Source organism: Palaemon carinicauda, chromosome 4 (assembly GCF_036898095.1).
Source record: "Palaemon carinicauda isolate YSFRI2023 chromosome 4, ASM3689809v2, whole genome shotgun sequence".
NCBI lineage: Eukaryota > Metazoa > Arthropoda > Malacostraca > Decapoda > Palaemonidae > Palaemon > Palaemon carinicauda.
In genome coordinates, this window is record NC_090728.1 from 93,556,904 (window position 1) to 93,576,903 (window position 20,000).

Consider the following 20,000-nt stretch of genomic DNA (forward strand, 5'->3'; position numbering starts at 1 on the left):
TTGGGACATTACAGTTGTTTGTTATTTCAATACTGAAAGCTCATCTATAGTTAGGATTTAATTTTTGACACTGAATGAATTGAATACAAGACATATTTATCAACACACTTATCAGAGCTACTGTAATGACTACAGCTAAATAATGGTGATTTAGAATACTATGTATAAACGGCATGTACTGCAAGAGGATCACCGTGGAAAAGACAGAAGACATTTACAAAGACAAAAAAAAAATGCTCAATCGAAATTTGATGTTGAAATCATGCGTAATAGTGGAAGTTTTATCAAACCCACATGTAACAGCAAATAAAAAGGGATAATTATTTTCGTGACTTTATTCTAAAAGGTCAGAATACACAGAAGACTCAAATTCTTGGTAAATAAAATCAGGAGAAGATAAACTAAAATCTTGAGACTGTCAAAGAAAAATTAACTTATTGATAAAAGTTTTCAATTCCATTCGATAAGGTTATGTTTTGGGTTCATTTGTTTGTATATCTGACTGAATGGTAACTTTCAAAAAAAAATCATCAGGGGATTTTTACTAAATATTTAAAAATTATATAACTCGCGAGTGGCTGCAGGTAATAAGATTTCGGTAGAAAGGGAAATGAACTTTGGCGGAGGGAGACTTTTATTTTTCAATATAGGTCGATTTGTAAAGTGGTAACACAAATAACTTAAATATCATTCTAAACTTACTGTTCCTTTAATCGAGTGAAATACTGTAACTTCCAAAAGAATAACGTAAATTACAGTCCCGCGTATAATTTTGCTACAGTCATAAAATGCAGTCGAGTTACTCTGAAACCTTTCGATACTTCCTTCCAGAGCGAGATGCCCAGTAAGCAATTACGTACTATTTTATAATCAATTCTCAACCCGTAACTCAAACTTATTCAATCATTGAGGAGAAGCCAGAAGCTATGTTAAATCTAATTATGCCTTGTCCCTCAAAATTGTCCTGAAATATGGCATAATATTGGTGTAATTTTGGGCAACAGGGTAAGAAATATATGAGGAATTGTGTAAAGGTACAGGGCAACTAGGCAAGATCCCACAATGGTGTCCAACCACAGCAATAATCTCTCAAGTAAATGGCTTAAACTCAAGGTCCCGGGCTGTAATCGATTTGCTGCCATGCGAATGCAAGCCGAAGCTTGATGGCGACTAAGAAAAAGTAATTATAATTTGCGGTAAAATAACTTGGTTTTGGTTTAAGTCATTCCTTAGTTACACACACACACACACTCACTGTATGTATGTATGTATATATATATATATATATATATATATATATATATATATATATATATATATATATATACATTTATATACATATATATATACATTTATATACATATACATATATATTATATATATATATATATATATATTATATATATATATATATATATATATAATATATACATATATATATAAATATATATATATCAAATTGCCCTTAGGGGACCAGGAAGTATGAAAAGGTGCAAAAATGAATAGGTGGTCCGGAGTGGATGTTGAGACTCAAACCAACTGATACGTAAATGTTTGACAGCGAGGTCTAGTGTTTGATAGTAAAGTCTGAGGATGAGTTATGAAATTTGTAAAGAACAGAAGATTCGAAAATCATAAAATATACATTTTAACAGCACTAAAACTTTTTATGTTTTACATAATGATGTACAACTTGACGAGTGGTGTAAGTCTGAGGGAGAACAATACAAATTATACTGGTGTCGGAGCAAACGAAATTAGGCGGAGACAAGTGTTGTGCACAATTATCACATACGTAAATTAACATCATTGTTACTACAAGCTAAGCTACAACCTTGGTTGGAGAAGCAGGATGAATTAAGCTTAAGGGACCCCACAAAAAAAATAGTCCGGTGAGGAAAGGAAATACGATAACGGATAAAATAGTGTGCCAGGGTATACCCCTAAGCAAGAGTATTCCAACTCAAAATTGTGGAAATCGAATATGAAAGGTATAAAGTTTAATGAATTAAGATACAAAGATCCATGATGATACAGAAAAGGATGTCATGAACATTAAATGCGTATGTTTTCATCAATAGAGATATACTGGACATTACGTAGTAGGTATGAAAAGTAGTGACCGATTGATGACAATCATTATTTGGAATATACTTATACACTGCCAATTCCAAACAATGCAATACATACTGTAATAGAAGAGCTCTGATCAAAGGCATCCTCTACCCAAAAAGAAAAAGAACGAACAACACAAACCTCGTTGTCTTGAAACAGTGGCTCAAGTGTCAATGGTAAGGAAAAACAAAAGACTACTTCATTTTCTTTCCCAGCGGATCGTAATCTGGTCATCACACTTGCGCATGGCTTACGTAAGACCCAAGAAGTAATCTTGTGGTTAAGCTGCTCGGACCCTGAGGTTTAGGTTAGTCTGCTCTGCAGATATGGTTTCATGAATCACTAATCTTGTTTTTATTAATAATAACTATTGTTAGTATTATCAGAAAAGTTCAATGGTACTAATAGCAACTACTACTAATTCTAATAATAAAAATATCGATCAAAAACTTAATCTAACGTATTTTTTTTTCTCAAAGTACTGTGTGAACATAGAAATATAAACTATAGATACTTATTATACAAGAAAGATCCATTCCTAAAGTATAAATGTAACCATAAAAGCACCTCTAATTAAGACCCATTAAAAACAAAGTAATTTGCAAACTTCCGCAAATTACAAGTAGTACAGCTTATTTTCCCAAACGACAAGAAACTGGCGTTTTTATTACATTTCAGCGTAAGGAAAGAATTTGTTTTCCCGCTCCCAAAATAGCAAATAACAGCTCTACAACAAAATTCATTGGTCTTTTCGTACACCTACAGACGACAAAAATCAACATACCTTACTGGTGGAATACAGATGTAAAAACAACAATCCCGATTACATTTCAATCTCACTGGGAAACGGCATTTATTTCCTTTCCGATCATCAACAGCATAAAAGTTACTCAAATCTCAAAATGTTGAAAAAGACTAGTGTAACAAGCTTTGAATATATAGAAATAAACTTGGTCAAAAAACAGAAAAAAATGTCCTTTGTAACAATCTACAAACCTCCTAGAACAAACACTAATATCTTTTTTTGAAGAATTCGGTGCTCTCATTGACATGATTATCATGGAGAAAACCCAATTAGTTATCTGTGGAGACTTCAATTTTTGGATGGATGACGCATCAAATCCTGACGCTTTGACATTTAGTGAGTTATTAGAATCATATCGAATAGTGAATAATGTGGACTGTACATCTACTTTAACTGGGCATACGTTGGACTTTGTTTTAAGTGATGACATGAATAATATTGTATCTGATATGAAAGTTGAAGATATATGTACTATCTCCCATGTACATAAACTTATTACGTTTAGTCTACCTCTACAGAAACATACATTAGTAAAGAAAATAAACTTTAGACATAAATCAAATTTTTCTCCTACCGTATTTATTGAAGAAATTACACAAGAAAATAAATGATGCCATCAACATTCTCTGTGATCACGACCAACGTCTGTTAAGAGCTGTGTTAACTGTCTTACGACCACTTATAATAAAGTGAGTAAAAGTGAACATGATACCATGGGCCCACCGATGGAAAAGACTATAACTGTAAAAGACCAATCTTCTTTGGTTAAAAAAAAAAAAGGGAAAAAGACGTAAAGAAAGTGGAATAGGTTAAAAACTGAAAATACTTGGGTAGAATACAAAACTGCTGCGTGTCAATATAACTACCTACTAAGATGGAAAATAAGTGAATACTGTAAGAGAAAGATTTTCGAAACAGCAACAGACATAAATAAGTTATATCGTCTCCTGAATGGTATAATGAGAAATGTAAAAGAAAAGAAGCTACCTGATGGATACAGTGACCGGAACTAGCAAATAATTTTCTAGTATTCTTTAAAAACAAAATTGAAAATATAACCAGGTCACTTGTAAATACTCAACATCAGATTAATGATACACCAGGCACACAGACAAAATTAATACGATTTAACAACATAACACAAGATGACATCACCAGAATTATCAAGAGAGCAAAGAAAACAAACTGGGCGATCGATCCTATGCCAATATCTGAAGTAATTGGAGAGAGAAACTTTTCTAGTCTAGCCGAAATAATGAGAATAGCAAATGCAACCATTGATGAATGTAAGTTTCCTAAATCTGAGAAAATGGCTACAGTCACACCAGTTCTGAAAAAATGCACTGGACTACCAGAAATTAAGCTCATATAGACCTATTTCAAATGTATCCTTTGTCTCAAAAGTGCTTGAATATGTAATTCTTGAACAACTAATCAGTCACTTAGAAGTAATAGAAGCTTTGCCTGACAACCAATCTGCTTACAGAAAACTATACTCTACGGAGACAGCCATCTGCTCTGTTGTAAATGATATGCTGGAAATGATGGATGAAAATAATTGTGGTATTTCAATACTGCTCGATTTCAGTGCTGCTTTTGATACGGTTGTGCATGAACTGCTACTAAATGATCTACGGTCCATCGGCGTTGAAGATCAAGCCTTCGAATACCTAGAAGACTACTTAGTTGGTAGAAATTACTGTGTACAAATTGGAAACTCTTATTCATCATATGAACCCTTAAACAGAGGGGTACCCCAGGGAAGTGTACTTGGTCCAATCTTATTCTGCATCTATACTATTGGTCTATCGAAAACACTACAAGGGCAGGGCGTGAAGTTTAAACTATTTGCGGATGACAATTTTATTTCTCCATAAATGGTATAGATGACACCACTCATACTCAAAACCGAATCCATGATAGTGTTAGAGAATGGATGACATTTAAACAACTAAAATTAAATGAGAACAAGACTGAATTCATGGCGTGAGAAACTTGCGTGATATTCAAATGAACATAAATAATGACTCAGTGCCGATATCTAGTAAAGTTCGAGTTCTAGGTGTATTTCTTGACTGTAACCTGACTCTAAATGCCTAAATAAATAATGTAATAAAAACGGCTGGTCATCATCTAAGAAATATTGCGTTTATAAAAAAGTATCCGGACGAAAATTCTATAAAGAAACTTGTGATAAACTTTGTTATTACCAGGATTGACTACTGCAACTCTATCTATTACAATTTACCAAAAGTGCAACTTAAGAAATTACAAAACATAATAAACAGAGGAGCAAGACCGATAAAAGGTGTCCCACCTGGAGAAAGAATCACCCCTATCCTAATTGATTTACACTGGCTGCCGATTAAAGCGAGAATTGAATTTAAAATATGTACAATAACTCACCAAGTTATCAGAACCGGTCGGCCAAAATACTTAAAAGAATTGCTACATATTGCGCAGCCAACAAATCGTGTCGACACGAGAATAGTTACAGATGGCTTCAAACTATTGGAACCTAGATATATGTCTACTTTAGACTCCAGAGCCTTTAAATATGCGGCCCCGAGACTATATAAGCAGCTCCCACGAAACATTCGAATGATTGAAGACATTGAGGCTTTCAAGAGGAAACTGAAGACTTTTTTTTATTTAAACAATCTTACAACAGTGACAATTAAACACTAAATGAACAATACGTGATCTGAAACGATAAATACTCTGAACGAACAAGGCAAAACGACAGAGGTGGTCCTGTAGAGAGAGGGGTTCTCCTGTTGTATGGGTCCGGAAAAGCAGCCATCAAAGTAAAGTAAGTAAATAACTTAATGACCTGGATCTGAAAAGAGTTCCATAATAGACCGGTGGTCAATTACAGCCAGAAAACCTTTCAAGCAAGTTATATCGATAAATTTCAAGATTCTTCAACATAAGTTTATTGATGGCTGCCAAGTCTGCTATGTAATCTCACAAACTGCCTGCCTTACTGCAAAAACAATATTTTAATGGGAGACCCAATACATTTATAGTATATTAAAAAATAACTTGCCATCAATAAGAATCTTTTAACATTCATTCTGCGTAATAAAATCAGCCGGTACTAAAGAGAAAACGTTGTTATCATAAAAATGTTTTTTTCTCAAGTTGTAATTAATACATGGTTGGAAGAAACTTGTTAGTAGCACCTAACTGTAACCCAACAGCACCCCTTTCACATACAGGTAAGAGAAACCTTGGTGAAAATATTATGTGAAACCTGGCGAAATGGGAGACACATCGACTTGTTTTACATTTCTCAAACAAGTATAAGATCATATTTCACACAACCGTTATCTATAAATCAACACTTTCCAACAATTATTAAATAATCATGTTAATCGACAAGCCTATAGTTATAAATAACCTAGTTGGCAAATGTTTATATTAATTAACGAGCTGGTGCATGACGTTCACGAAGAAACAAAATTATAAACAGTATGCTGTTTACATGAAAATAAGTTGGTTTACATTTAGCAGGCGCTCAAGTATACACTCAAAAACTTATGCAAGCGAACATTTTATGTATATCAATACCATGAAATTTTGCAACTTTAAAGGCAACAGGACATATGCTTACCCAAGGCTAAAAAATGTAGAATGGCTTGGATTAATTTATATATAGGTCAAGGGCCAAACACTGGAACCGGCTGGAGGAAGGAAAAAAAGAAGAAACCACCAAAACATCTATACAACCCCCACTTTCCCAGAGTAAGGGTTAACAAAAGAATAATAAAAAACTAGATAGGACGGTAAAACCAAATCCATATCAACCATGTTCGGAGTAGTTCACAGATTTTCTTAATTTTAGGACTAGAATTCAATGAAATAAAACCAACGAGAAGATATTCAGCTATTCTGATGTAAAAATTATTCAAATTACGTCAGAGCCTTATTCAAACGCTTTTTCCAATAACAGTTTGCAAACAGCAGATTTAAGGTACATCCGATTAAGCTTTCAGAAGCAATCAAAAGCTTTGCAAATTACCAAACTCCAGTGGGAAAAGATGCAGACGAAGAATAAGAAGTGGTACTCTTTACGAGATGAGGAGACGAGACATGCTTTCTAAAGCTATTGGCCGAAGGCTAATTGGTTGATGCTTATAAAAACAGAAAGAGCATCTATGGCTCCCACAGCAAAATATCTTTATAACCAATAGCCTACTTTAAGACTTCGGGTCCAAGAGGTGATATATCCTGGATAAAATGACGTCTCAGAACAAAGGAAATCAAGATGCAGGCACCCCTGCTGAAGTTGTTAAGCAGAAGTATCAGCCACGGCGTAAGAAGGTGGATGTATGAAACCAGGTTAGTAAAATAGTGAATACAAAATATAGCTTTTGAATTAAAAAAAACATGCTACATGACCATGCATGAATCCTATAAATGAGGATGAAAGAATTGGACAGGCTAAGAAAACTGAAATGGTAACAAATTAAATAAGGGGAAAGGATTAAATATAATAATTAACCTCAGTAGATGAAATTAAAACTAATGGCAAGGAAGTTCTGACATCATAGATGAGTAAGGCTACACATGGCAAAACAATAATATGCTAGGAGGAGAAGATCAAGAGAGGAGGTGCCTTTTATAGATGGCATTGGAGAGGGAACATCAGGCAACCGACCCCTTAATGTAGAGATAACTATGAAAAGAAAGCTCTCTCTTCTGAACAAAGCAAGATAACGGCTGGAGACGTATACGCACGATAACCATATAAACCCCGCACACACATTATACATACATATATATATATATATATATATATATATATATATTATGTATATATATTATGTATATTGGCACTGACGTAACAGATGAAACTGGCAGGAAATGTTGACGTAAACAATTTTGTTTAGCTTCGAGATAAATGTTTGTTTTTGTGAAAGTCAAATTTCTTGTGTGTTTATATTGTGACGCTGTAAAGGTATCAGGTGGCAGGTAATGTTGATTTGAGACAGCAGAAATTATAAATATTAGGATAAATTTTCAACGTGGGTGGATTTCAAATGTTTATACACAACCTTGACTTTAAGCAACAAAAATAAAAGAACTGTCACGTCTTCTATGGATTACTGTTCTGTAACTTTGGCTTTAACAACAACTTAGCCAGGGGGAAAAAATTATATACAGCCAAACTTCATTGTTTTCTGAAATTTCACAGCACCATTTGGATAAAAATGGAAACTAATATCACTAAATCAATTATTACAGTATTTGCTAGAAAGCCAAGAGTTGTATTTGTATGCATATTGTTTTTGTATATGTACTAAACTAACATAATTTCAACTTGCTTAATAAATACGGCAGCAATTGCACAGATTACATCTTCAATATTACTCAATTAAATCTTGAGAGGAATAGCCAATAAAGAATGGGGTGAGATATGAAACCATGATTCACCTTCGTAAGGACTATCATGGTTGAAAGAGGTATTAATCTTTTCCAAGTTCCGTTATTCAAGGCTTTATTGTTTTCCCCTCCTGGGGCCGTTGCTGAAAGAATGGCTTAGGAGGTACGGTGATTACCTCAAATACATAAGAAGGGTTTGTATCTAATTTATAAAAAAAAAAAAAAAAAAAAAAAAAAAAAAAAAAAAAAAAACATTCACTAAGAATGCTAAAGACGGCTCACACTTGCATTACCATCATTCCATGCTCGTGCACTGTCTATTCACAAGAATTATACACACACACACACACACATATATATATATATATATATATTTCTTTTTAATATATATATACATATATATATTATATATACAGTATATAGCCTATATATATATATATATATATAGATATATATATATATATAGATATATATATATATATATATATATTATATAATATAAATAATGCTTGTGAATAGACAGTGAACGAGCATGGAATGATGGTAATGCAAGCGTGTGAGTTCGTCTTAAGCTCTCTCTCTCTCTCTCTCTCTCTCTCTCTCTCTATATATATATATATATATATATATATATTTATATATATACATATATATACATATATATGTACATATATACGGTATATATATATATATATATATATAATGTATGTATAATATATACGTATATACAATATATATATATACATATATGTAAATATATATATATATATATATATATGTATGTATGCTTGTGAATAGACAGTGCACGAGCATGGAATGAAGGTAATTCAGTGCGAGTTGTCTTTAGCATTCCTACTGAATAATTCTATTATATTTATATGAGAGAGAGAGAGAGAGAGAGAGAGAGAGAGAGAGAGAAAGAGAGAGAGAGAGAGAGAGGAGAGAGAGAGAGAGAGAGAGAGAGAGAGAGAGAGAGAGTAATTAAATTACCTCAATTTGTTGTCATTTACAATTGAACAGTTAAAATCAACAACACTCAAAACCAAGTACTGACAATGGGCCATCATATAAGTTTGGTTCACCAACAAATCTTCAGTTTTAAGTTTTTTTTTTTTTTTCAACATTGTTAGTGGTAACGGAACCTTGCAAATGCAACTGAAAGGGCGGAAAGGGAGGAAGAGATTTTGTCATGGAGTAGGGTGGAGGGTTATGGTGGGGTGGGGAATGGGTTCAAGTAGTGTAGCTACCAAATTCAAACAACTGGTCTAGAAATTGGCGGCCATCCGAAAGACTATCTTGTACGAACCGTTTGCGTATATGACTTGGTTAAGAAAATTGTGGATATTTAAGAAAAAAAAAAAAAACATCCATACATCTAAGGCCTAGGTAAACAAGCAAACAAGAAACCGATGCAACTCACCTCTTGCGTCAAAAAACTAACAACTCTGCAATGCTTCCATATATTAAAGTTGTGAAACACGAGACTAATGGACTTTCTCCTCCTTTTCCTATACATAACGCGGAGTTGTGATAACTTGTGCAGCCTAAGAGCTGCAAGTCTATATCGGTGAGAAATTGAAGCAGTCACCCCTTGTACCCAGTCATCACACGCACTGGGCCCTACTACAGCTGGTTATCCAATATCACTTTTCTTTTTCGTCTCATTCACACAGGATTTTGTCCCTTTTCTCTTTCTTCGATTAAACCTTCCAGCATGATTGTTCGCTATATAGTCCCAGAGTCACTGCAACACTAATTTAATTCTATATTTGAATAAAAGCCTTGTTTTCACTCATGTTCGCCAAAGGAAAACAGAACGTACGTCTATGATTCAATACGACCTTTCGAGGAGTGTGGTTTCGGCGCTGCCGAGGCTGCGTGCGTGGTGTGGGGTGGTCATACAGTCTCGTTCTCGCCCACTAAAAGGGATCCGGAAGAAGTTGCCACTTACTCATAAAGGACATTTTATTGTCTGTTTTGCATTTATCAATAATGTTAATTACTCTGCCAAATATAATATTTTCGCCACTCTTAACTTTGGGGCATAGACTAATAGGGAATACAAATCACTGAAATATGCATGGCAGTTCCATGTGTAGGATACAGTCTTAAAGGAATCCTATTTCATATTAGCACATTTTAAACGGGCCAATATCTGACTTTCCCTTACACATTAAACACTCATAAGCCATTGAAAATAATACCTAAAAGGAATAATACTGTGCATACAACATTGCTACTTCTCATACGTCTGGCAAGAACACACAGCTGTCTTTTTGTTTGGTTGTTTTTTCATGACTGAAGCCTTTCATTGGTAACTGTTTGCTTTTATATCTTGTAGAACTGTTAACATTAACTCCAAGAAAGCAAAGCTAAAATGGATCGTCCTCAGGAGATCAACATCTTGTTGAAGTTGTACACTTTTTTTACTACATCACATTGTTTATCCGAGTCAGCTGTAAAGGTTTAAAAGGATATTGCAACGAACGGGGTATCAGGATCGAGAGCAATTGTAAATTGGCGTCCATGGCCAGCTGTTATCATTATCAGCCTTTTGAGTATTTCCTGCCAATGATACTTACTGTAACGTCTGCTTAGGATGACGACCTTGTTTATCATGTCGATATAATAATTCAGGTATTTACCCTTGCAAATTTCTTAGACCTTTCGATTTCGGTTATTTCTGTATTATTATGTAAAACTGGATGACAGCAACATCAACAAATGAAGACATTTCTAGTCCACTGCAGGATAAAGCCCTGACATGTCAATCCATGTCTGGGGTTTGGCCATTTTCATCACCACCCTATCCAATGGGGATTAGTGATGGTGGGAGACTTTGGTCTGATCGCTACAGCAAACCAACCCAGTATGGGTGGCTCTGACTAATACTGCTTTACTGGCCATAGCGTTACAAAAGCCTTTTCACCACGTTAAGATATCCCCACTCAGAAAGTGTATTTCATATGAAATATGTTAACATTTGATGTACTCTACATTGGGCATCAAATATATAGCATTCAGCTATTTCGATTAATAATAATAATAATAATAATAATAATAATAATAAAGTCATCGTGATTATGACCAGAAAACCTCAAATCAATCAATCAATCAATCGTGATTATGGAACAAGGGTTAAACTAAAATATACCTCGAGAAGACATGCCTCGTGATAGATCAAATTTTCAAATCTGGAACTTGCTGAAGGTCTAAAGTGTAATAATGACTCATGTAGCTTAATCTGAAAAAAAAAATACTTAGAAACAGGTGAAATTGGCGTTTGATACACTTATTCTTGAGTGTAATTAAGAGGAATATAGCGTGGGTCATCTGGAACTTCTAAGAGAAGATTGTCTATGGAATGTCTTCTTCCTGCTGAAGAAACAGAGTCAGCCATTGTTTCCAAAACCAAGTTTAAAGCAATTGAAAGAAATTGTTATGTACAAAATTAAAGTATTTCTGGTGCAGGTATGTAGGCTACAAGATTATGTTAGAACTAATGTAGATATGGGGATTATTATGTACGTCTTAAGAGCTTAAAATAATTACAGTGATAAGTGTAGTAATAGTAGTATTTATATATATTTATTAATATTGTCATTAACCTATTGTTATGCAATAACTGTCATATATATATATATATATATATATATATCAATAACGTAAACGGACTGTGATTTATAATGAATCTACTAAGACGCACATACAGTTGGTCTAATGCGGTGCATGGCGCAGGAAAAAATCTATATAGGAAATCTAGAAGGCTATTGAACTAATCGAAGGAATAGAATGATGCATACGTGGCGATTAGAAAAGCAGTGATGACATTTGACATGAATCCCGATCCCAGAATTATTCTACATCAAAGTAAATAGCGATTTCTTTGTAATTTTTTTTTTTTTTTTTTTTTTTCAAGTGAATAGGAATCCTATGAAATTATGTAAACATAAAGTTCTTTTATTACAAAGATCCTTACGAGAGCATTTCGGGAACGAAGGTTTGTGGTGTATTACATGACTAGCTGTAAAAAGCCTACCTGACACTTGCGCGCATTTTTGCCACGCACTGGTGTTTTTCCCGCACTGTTCACGACCAGTTCACTCCAGTTCGCGCATCGTTCACGCGACGTTCACGCGATGGCACGAATTGGCACGCCTAGTTCACGAGAAGTTCACGACACGTTCACGCGAGTTCGCTCATCATTCCGCATCGTTTCCGCATCGTTCACGCCAGTTCACACCAGTTCACGAATTGGCCACTCCATATAAAAACGGGGCTTCTCCAACCCGAGGACATTCTTGGATTGGCTTCGGAAGAGACAACAATGCATTCTGTCAGAGACACCATTGCATTGAGGAGAAGAAACGTATCTTTTTCGTTTGTATTTTTTGTTGCCCTTTATTTTTGTTTCATTAAGAAAGCATTTGATTTACATATAAATAGCAGACATAAAATATGTACAAGTATTAAGAAAGCATTTTATTTTAACATTAAAAGCAGCAAACATGAAAAGTTTTTAGGCTGTTGATTTTAAGGTAATAGAGAAAAAAGTGTGTTGAAATAAGAAATCATTTTATTTTTACATTAAAACAGCAAAAAGAAAAAATTTGTTTTGCTCTTCATTTTCAGGTAATAAAGAAGAATAAGTATGTTGATGAAATAAAACATCATTTTATTTTTACATTCAAACTGCAAACTTAAAAATTTCTTGGGTTTATTTTTCAGTTCATTTTTATTTAAAACAAAAGTTTTGGGTCTTGATTGGTAATAGAGGAAAATAAGTGTGTGCATGAAATAAGACATCATTTTATTTTTACATTCAAACAGCAAATATAAACAATTATTAGGTTTATATTTTTCTTTCCTTTTCATTAATTTTTTCGTTTCCTTTTTGTTTCTCTTCATTATAAAGTTATAGAAATAGTTTGAAATAAGATATCATTTTTTTTCGCATTAAAACAGAAAAAAATATAAAAATTTATTAGGTTTATTTTTCTTTCGTTTTCATTAATTTTTTCGTTTCCTTTTTGTTTCTCTTCATTATAAAGTTATAGAAATAGTTTGAAATAAGATATTTTTTTTCACATTAAAACATCAAATATAGAAATCTATTAGGTTTATTTTTTTTTTCCTTTTCATTAATTTTTTCGTATCCTTTTTGTTTCTCTTCATTATAAAGTTATAGAAATAGTTTGAAATAAGATATAATTTTTTTTTCACATTAAAACAGCAAATATAAAAATTCATTAGGTTTATTTTTCTTTCCTTTTCATTATTTTTTTCGTTTCCTTTTTGTTTCTCTTCATTATAAAGTTCACGCCACTTCCCGCATCGTTCACTCCAGTTCACGCCAGTTCCCGCACTATTCACTCCAGTTCACTCCAGTTGGCGCATCGTTCACGACTATTTCACGGCTATTTTGTGCGTGCCAATGCGTGCCACAAACTTTAAACATTTCAAAGTTCTGGGCACGCATGGCACGCATTGGTACGCTCTGGCACGCGAGTTCCAGCACTGTTCACGACATTTTCACGGCTCGTTCATACGAGTTCGCGCATCAATGCGTGCCACGAATGCGTGCAAGTGTCAGGTACCCTAAACACGTACAGTACTTAAAGGGGTGGGGGATAAAGAGCCGAGATTTGAATTGAGAAGACTCACATCTAGGCAGTCCATTAGATAAATACAAATCTTTCGGGCTCGGAATTCAGATCCAGTCAAGTTTAACATTCAGTTACCAATCCTTCTATTCTCTGGTACTGTCGTATGTCTCTGATCTCGATAATTAACTTTATTATTTAAATTACTCAAATTTTAACATAAATATCTAGTGAAATTTTTTTGTAGTTTGAATTGCTTATGATACTAGTGTTAATATAACTATCTAAACATGATGTCATTTTGTTTTTTTAATTGATTTAAGGAAACCAAGTGTTAAGAACTCACTGTATTGTCACTCGGTCTAATTATCAAGCCTAAATTTGACGAAATTAAGTGGTCGTAATTTGATGATCGAAACCAATTATATAATTTTGACCCCGTGCTTTGCTTGTAGTAGCACATAGGCGTCTTTTGTAATGCTTAAAATGAATACGATACGTTTGAGATTTCTCATGATTTAACACAGGCGAGTGTTGACTGAGATGTAAAATCGGGATTATGTGAAATATGTAAAGTGAACCTTGTTTGATACCGCTTTATTTGCACCAAGTGATATTTTTGTAAAAAGTGCATACACTCTTTGAATAAGCAATGAATTTATATTTTTGTAAGCCAACCATATTATTTAATCCTTTTTTTTTTTTTCCCTTGTATAACTCCGTTACCACCTCGAGTCTGGTAAATATTACTCTTCAAACTACTTAATTCGTAGACCGAAAAGAACCATAAGTGAGAGCTAAATTTGATTATCCTCGTTGATTTTCTGAAATTTTAAAAAACAACAAAACCTAACAGATTATCTAAGAGCCACTTTCTGGGGGTGAAAAGGGATGTAGTAAAATTCCTTAAATCTGGACTGCAAGGGTTCATGGCCTATGCTATCTGTAATTATCATAAGCTGGTCAACTTCCCAAATACGCAGTTTACGTCACTTTAAAAAAACGACTGAAAGCTATAATAGATGTTGATACACACACACACACACACACAGATATATATATATATATATATATATATATATATATATATATATATATATATATATATATATATGGAGATATCTATGTAAAAACATAAGACTCAATTTACAATTTTGTTTTGGGTGATTTGAACGCTGAAGTACATCAAAAGAAGAGAGGAGATTCAGCAAATAGGTAAATTTTGAGTAGGTAAAAGGAATGACATGCTTGTAGAATTTGCTGAATAAAAAATAATCTTAAAATCATGGACACATTTTTTTTTTTCATAAAAATTAACATAGAAAATGGACATGGAGAAGCCCATATGAAGAAACGAAAAATTAAGTAAATTCTATTCTCAGTGAAAAAGTTAATAGTTAAAGATGTAACAGTGTTAACCAATAATCAGAGAATTGTGAGAAGCAAAATTTGTTTAGATCTAAGGAAAGAGAAAAGTTAATTTTAAGATAGAAAATAAACACTTCTATAATAAAAGAAAAATGTGATGAGTTTAGTTTAGTAATACAAAATAGGTACTCCCTGCTACATGATGAAATGGAAGCAAAGACAAAATTAACAGCAATTTAACAAAATTTGTATTAGAATCTGCTCAAGAGACAGGTGAAAAGTTCATAAATAACATTAAGGAAAGCTATCAAAAAAGCCCAAAAAATATTGGAAATGAGGGTAAAGTAAAAAAAGAGGTGAAATAGAATTAGCAGAACAATAAACAATAAACAAACTAAACACCCAAGATACTAGTAAACACAATCAGACCTAAATTGAAGAAACTTTAAAGAAAGGAAGAAGACTTGGAACAGGGCGCCAACAGATGCTTGTTTTAAATGAACAAAATGGAAATATCCACAATAGAAATGGAGTGATCAAAGCAGTGGCGTCACGAGGCTGCTGCAGCCCGGGGGCAAAATCTATTAAGTCGCCCCCTAAAGGGGAAAGGGGTCTTTTCATTTGAGGCATTGATCTTTATTCTGAGAGGAAAGCGTTTGTCTTCACCATTAAGCTAATAAGGATATTACATGATAATATTTTGGAATGAAACCAAATTCCCAAACTGAAATCATTTATTTCATATATGATAGATGTAATTAATTCATTATTTGCCCTTATAAATAATTACAAAATGTTGATAAGATAAATAGAATGAAGCTTAAGGTAAAGCATCAAATTAATCAGTAACCTAATGACCAAAAACAATTTGCAAATTAAAGGAATATGACTTACGTTAGTAAAACCAGGAGGCTAAAAAAATAAAGAAAATGTACAATTGGTCACCAGTATAGAAGTTAGTAATAAAAAACTGTATTTTGTGACAAAGACTGAATAGTTGTAATGCCTTTAAAGTAAAATGATAAAAAAAAGATGATTTAGTATACTAATTATAATCGTTACTTTTGTTCAAAGAATGTTTCAACGTATCAAATTAGCGAAAACAAAAAATATTAAATTGCTAAATGCTTAGCATCAGCTATAGGTCAAAAAATAAAACGGCATAAAGCTAGAGAGTAAAGATAATTAGAGATATTAAAAAGAGAAAACCAACAAAATGATTGACAATGATCAAGTATTGGTGCATGAAACAATGCATTAACAGTTTTATCTTTCTAGCTTTTACAGCTGCATGTTTGTCTAACACATCATCAAAGTTTATTTTCCCTAATACGATCTTCTGCTCGATACTTTTTGTTGAGAGTAAAGCTAGAAAAATAGGCATGAAAAACACTTCTTAAGTCGAACATCTATAAAGAAATACAAACCATTATAGTTTGTCTGATCATATACTTTTACAATATTTATAGGTCTTTCATTCACAAAAAAAAAAAAAAATTGGTTGTAAGTCATACAGGCATCAACCTATTTTCTAAGATGATGATAAAGAGATATAGTTTTATACTTGTATTTTGTTGGAAAAAAATCAATAAACTTGTCTGTGTCTACTAAAGCATAGAAACAAAGGCCTTATATTCTTGAAAATACGATGATAGCTTAGCACGCAATGTTATTTTTCTAGTAAGAATACCAATATAGTATAACATTTAAAATACTATTATTGGGATTTTTTTTTAACCAAAGTAGGATTTTTATTTTTTATGTGATACAAGGATAGCTATATTTTGCTAAGAAATAACATAATAGTAGCCTATTATAAAGTCATTATCCTTTATTGTATGGTAGGTTTGACTTTTAATGGACGATTATGGTAAAAATTTTAAGAGTGCTAGGCTCGTAATAAGATTTGAAAGTACCCTGAAGTAATCAGCACAGCATTAATGAAAGCCCTTCAAAGACTAAAAATAGATTAATCTTATGGTATAACACTTGAAGATATCTATACAGGAAGTACGGTAATCTTAAAACTACATAAAGATAGTGAAAAAGTTTCTATTGAGAAAGAAGTTAGACAGGGATACCCCATCTCTCCTAAATCATTCACAGCATGCCTAGTAATTTTAATCAATTTAGATTGGTACAGGTAGGAATTAATATTTATGGGGGTATACCTAAACAACTTAATATTTACAAATGACATAGTTGTGTTTAGTGAATCATGGGAAGAATTACAAAAGATGATCGATTTTACAGAGAAGGCAGAAATGTAGAGCTGAAAATGAATATGAGTAAAACTAAGATAATGTTCAATGAAAATACAGAGAGACAACAAAATAAGGGTTATGGACGAACCCCTGGAGATTGTTAATGAATATGTGTACTTAGGACCGACAGTAAGTGTTTCCCTTGGACACCAGACCGAAATTAAAAGAAGGATACTTACGGGATGGAGAGCATTTGGTAAACAAAATGAGATTATGATAAGTAAAATGCCCCTTTCTCTAAAAAGAAAAGCATTTAACCAGACAGTCCTACCAGTTTTAACTCATGCACCAGTAAATCTGAGCCTTAGAATATAAGCTATTTACAACCCAAAGAGCTATGGAAAGAATAATGATGGGAATAACATCAAAAGTCAGAAAGAGGGCAAAATGCATATGAGCAAACTAAAGTAGAGAATATGCTAACAACATGCAAGAAAAAGAGATGGAAATGAAGAGGACATATGATAAGAATGACAGATAACAGACGGACATTAAGAATAACAGAAGGGGTACCTAGAGATTCCAAAAGAAAGAGGGGAAGGAAGAGAAGACGGTGGATTGACGAACTAAGAAAGTTTGCGGGTACGGACTGGCACAAAAAGACCACATGCAGATGCAACTGGAAGGTCATGTCCGAGGCCTTTGGTCTGTAGTGGACTAGTATCGGCTGATGATATAATACACACACACACACACACACACACACACACATATATATATATATATATATATATATATATATATATATATATATATATATATATATATATATATATATATATACATACATGCACAAATTAAAGGATATTAATCTTCATTAAAACTAAAATATGAACCGAAAACTCATAATAAAAAAAAAAAGGTGCCAAGTTACTAGTTTCAGCACCCAATTACCCCCAAAATATGTCTTCGCAACTTCAATTTGGCAACCCCCTAAAACTGCGCCCAGGGACATATGTCCCTCCTCCCCCAAACCAACCCCATCCTTCACGACGCCACTGGATAAAATGGCAGAGGATTTCTATACAATACTATACAATGGTGATATAAGAAATAACCTTTCCACTGGAAATAATGTAACACCTGAGTCGGTACCAAACGTAACAGTAGGAAACTTTTCCAACTGTTAATTTTTTCATTAAAACATCAAACGGCATGAAAAGAGGCAAAGCAACAGGAGGTGGTCTAACAATTTATCTATTAATAGATGGAGGAGATTTCACAGTAGTAAAACTCGCTGAACTTTACACCAGATGTCTGCGAGAATGATCTATACCTACAACTTGGAAAAAAATTATCATTATACTTAATCACAAAAAGGGAGACACAAAAGACCTGAAAAATTAACGCCCAATAAGTTTACTCTCCATAATATATAAAATTTTTACAACGATCATATTAGGCCGAATAAAAAGACAGTTAGACTTTAATCAACCAAGAGAGTAGGCAGGCTTTAGAAGCGGGTATTCAACAACTAACTATATCCAACCAGCTATTGGAAAAATAAACAGAGTATGTCATTTATAGATTATGGGAAAGCTTTCGATTCTGTCAAAAGTTCAGCATCATTGAAAGTCCTTCGAAGACAAGGAATAGATGAATGTTATGTTAAAACTCTTGCAGATATCTATACAAAACGTACAACAATCCTAAACCTTCATAAAGATAGTGAGGACACTTAGAATGAGAAAAGAGTTAAACAGGGAGACCCCATCTGTTCTAAATTATCCACAGCATACCTAGAAGTTTGTAAGGATTTAGGATGGGTAAATGTAGGAATTGATACTGATGGGGATACCTTAACAACTTGAGATATGCAGATGACATAGCTGCGTTTAGTGAATCATGGGAGGAATTACAAAACATGGTAGAAGATTTAATAGAGAAAGCAGAAATGTAGGGCTGAAAATGAATGAGTAAAACTAAGATAATGTTCAATGAAAATGCAGACAACAAATAAGAGTTATGGACAAACCTCTAGAGATTGTTAATGAGTATACATACTTAGGAAAGACAGTAATATTTCCCCAGGACACGACACCAAAATTAAAAGAAGGAAAAGCATAGGATGGAGAGCATTTGGTAAATAAAATGAGATTATGAAAATTAAAACTCCCCTTTCTCTAAAAAGAAAAGTATTTAATCACAAGATCCTACCAGTTTTAACTTATGCATCAGAAAATTGGAGCCTTACTAAAGCTTTAGAACACAAGCTACTTACAACTCAAAGAGATATGGAAAGAATAACGATGGGAATAACGTTAAGACACAGAAAAAGAGCAAAATGGATACGAGCAAACTAAAGTAAAGGATATTCTTACAGCAAATAAGAAAAAGAAATGGAAATGAGGAGGACATGTAATGAGAATGCCAGATAATAGATGGACATTAAGAATAACAGAATGGGTCCCTAGAAATAGCAAAGGAAGCAGGGGTAGGGAGAGAAGATGATGGATT

General features: G+C 33.3%; 1 protein-coding gene across 1 annotated transcript in view; it reads right to left on the minus strand.

The window, feature by feature from the left end:
* LOC137640064 (carbohydrate sulfotransferase 11-like) overlaps positions 1–10,207 on the minus strand; it is a 102,464-nt gene extending 92,257 nt beyond the window's left edge. Inside the window, exon 1 of the mRNA XM_068372492.1 lies at positions 9,729–10,207. The gene's annotated coding sequence lies outside the window, so the exon portion shown is untranslated. The remainder of the gene's footprint in view (positions 1–9,728) is intronic.
* Between the last annotated feature and the right edge of the window lie 9,793 nt (positions 10,208–20,000).